This window comes from Arachis ipaensis, chromosome B10, assembly GCF_000816755.2.
Source record: "Arachis ipaensis cultivar K30076 chromosome B10, Araip1.1, whole genome shotgun sequence".
NCBI classification, from domain to species: Eukaryota; Viridiplantae; Streptophyta; class Magnoliopsida; order Fabales; family Fabaceae; genus Arachis; species Arachis ipaensis.
This window is the reverse complement of record NC_029794.2, coordinates 29,440,212-29,443,745: the sequence shown is the minus strand read 5'-3', so window position 1 is coordinate 29,443,745 and position 3,534 is coordinate 29,440,212.

Sequence of the window (3,534 nt, the reverse complement as noted above, 5' to 3'; positions counted from 1 at the left end):
GATTGTTGAGCTTAGTTTACCCTTTTGCATATGAGAATTTGGTTTGATTGAAAATAGGGAGTGAACTATAAATAAATTTTTTGACTTTTCTTAATCACAACATTGCATTTAGTATATATATAATGTAAGAAATGTTGGTCAAATTAATGAAATTTTCAATGAATGTATCTTTTTCTTAAAAAGGGAATTAAGATTCACATTGATTTGAGTTGAAACCTTTTGAAACTTGTATGATGTATTACAATTTGGAATATGGTTTTAAGTTAAGAACACACAACTTGTGAGTTTTTGAGCCTAATTATATGGTTACATTATTTAACCATGATTTTTATTCTTGTGTGTTTTCTTCTCTATGATTGCAATCTTTAGTTTGTTTCATTCTATATGTCCATTATTTAGTGTATATTCATGCAATTATGTGATTGAGGCCATTGTTTGATTATAGCTCACTTATCCCAAATAGCCTACCATTTCATTTACCTTTATTTGCCACTTTGAGCTTTTTCAACCCCTTTGCTCTTTATATTACCACACCACTAGCCTTAAGTAGAAAAATAATTAATTGTCCTATTTGAATCTTTGGTTAGCTTAAGATAGTGAGTGTGTGTCAACTAAGTATGGGAAAATGTGAGAACTTTGGTTGATGAGAATGTGTTTTGCTTTTATTGACAAATATTGAGAATTTAGATGCTTACTCGTGTGAAATTATAAAAACCATATGCATTGATGCTTTATGCTTTTATATAAAAAAAAGAAGAAATAAATGAATAGGGAATAAAATTATCCCAATGTTAAGTTTAATAAAAAGATCAATGCATATGTGATGGAACTAGACTTGATATATAAGTGTGTGAAAATATGCAAAAGTGAGATTTTGGGTGACTAAGCTTGATTTTAGAATTGTATAGAGTGTGTGTATGTGTTAGGAGAGAACTTAAGTTAGTCAAAGATTCAAATGATAGCTCACTTCGCCATACATACATCTTCACCCTTGCCTTAGCCCCATTACAACCTTGAAAAGCCCTCATGATATTTGCATTTGTACACTAAATATTTGTTGATTGGTTAGATGAAGAACAAAGTTTTAGAAAGCATGATTAGAGGAGACTTGAGTGGCTAAACCCTAAACACTTGAGTGATTAGAGTGCATATACACATCCGGTGAGGGTTCAATTGCTCAATTCCATATGTCCATATTTAATCATTGCTTATTTTGCAAGTTTGTGAACTCTTTTGAATAAATCAATTCAACTGTGAATGTGTTTTGATATGATTGATTTAGCCATTGATTGTGCATATATGATTTCTTGAAAATTTGACTCACTTTGACCACATATATATATAGTAGAAGCATTTTGCATTCATATAGATAGGTTGTATTTAGATAATTCCTACCATCCCCCTTCACTCTTATAGTTTCTCTTGAGCTTAGCATGAGGACATGCTAATGTTTAAGTGTGGGGAGATTGATAAACCGCTATTTTAAGGTTTATTTTGTATTGAATTGAGCGGATTGTATCAATTATTCTCACACTTATGCATATAATCCGCATGTTTTATATTTTTCTTCCTAATTTTATGCTATGATTGAAAACATGCTTCTTTGGCCTTAAATTACTAATTTTTAATCCTCTCTTATTACCATTTGATGTTGTGATATGTGTGTTAAGTGTTTTCAGGTTTTATAGGGTAGGAATGGCTTAGAGGATGGAAAGGAAGCATGCACAAGTGGAAGGAACACAAGAAAATGAAGATTTGAGAAGCTGATACCAACGACGTGTGCGCGTGATCGTGCCATACTTCAAGCGACGCGTACGCGTGGATGACGCGCACGCGTGACCAGGATTTTGTCAAGCGACGCGTACGCATGGGCGACGCATACGCGTGACAGAGCGTCATGTGCAGCAATTTGCAGAAAATGCTGGGGGCGATTTCTGGGCTCCTTTTTTACCCAGTTTCAGGCCCGAAAATCCAGATTAGAGGCTGCCGAGTGGAGCTAGAGGGGGGAATGACTCATTCAACATTCATTCACATAATTTTAGGTTTTAGATGTAGTTTTCTAGAGAGAGAGGCTCTCTCTTCTCTCTAGGTTTTAGGGTTTCTCTTTCAATTTCTCCTTAGGTTCAGGTTCAATTTTACTTTAATTTAGTTTTCTCTTACTTTTATTTGTTTAAGTGCTTTAGTTCATCTTCCTCCCTTGTTATTTCCCTTTTTCGCCATTTTTCATGTTTATGAGCTATTGTTACATTTGATTTCTTCTAATGCAATTCGTGTTTCCTATGTTCATTGTTGCTCTCTTTAATTGTTAGTCATTGATACTTGCAATTGGTTGTTTAGATTTATTTTCCTTGTTAGTTTTATTATGATTTTATTTTATACCTTCCAAGTGTTTGATAAAATGTTTGGTTGGGTTTTAAATTAGATTTTTATGTTCTTAACTTGGATTAATCAATTAGAGACTCTTGAGTTATCAAAACTCATTTGTTGATTGGTAATTGAAGATTGCCGGTTAGCTTGAACTCCACCAAAGCTAGTCTCTCACTTTGAGTTGATTAGAACTTGTGAACTCAAGTTAATTGTATGCACTTGACCTTCCTCCATTGGTTAGAGGTTAACTAAGTGAAGGCAACTCGCATTTACCATCACAATTGACAATGATATTGAGGATAGAACTTCTAATTATCAATCCTTGCTAAGAGCTTTTCTTGTTATTTACATTCCTTGTTTATTAAATTCAAAACCCAAAAAGATACAATCTCATAACCAATAATAAACTACACTTCCCTGCAATTCCTTGAGAGACGACCCGAGGTTTAAATACTTCGGTTAATTTTATTGGGTTTGCGTAAGTGACAAACAATTTAAATATTGATTGAGGTCTAATTGTCGGTTTAGAACTATATTTGCAACGTGATATTTTTGTGAAAATCTTTACCGATATTTTTCCTCCATCACTTAGCCACGAAGATAGCATGATTAAATAACCCGGCGTTAGCCACGGAAAAAATTGTGGCTAAAAAATCTGGCCTGCACAAATTAGCTACAGATGAAGTGTGGTAGAATTATTCTTTTCGATATGATAATTTTTATTTAGTCACGGCATTATGTGTGGGTAATGATATACGAATCGTGCCTCTTCAAAGGTCTCCACGGTGTTTAAAACTGTGGCTAATAAGTCTAAAATTGTGGCAAATTGAAAATGTAACCCCTCAATTAGCCACAAATATTTTTTCGTAGCCAATGTATAGTTGCTACCGTTATCTTGGAGTTTAGTCACGATTTTTTTCCGTGGCTAAACCCCTTGTTTCTTGTAGTGTCCCACGAGTATTCATTACCATCTCTGACTAGCAACGAAAATTCAGTATGGGCCAATTTGAGATAGGACACATAGATTTCATCTACATTGGACCTTAAGGTAATGAATCTAAATCATATTTGGGACTCAAACAATAGGCTTAGGTTGATCTTGCTCGCTTGAGGGTTTTATTGGGTATAAATATATTTTATTACATTTAATATATATAAAAATTAAAT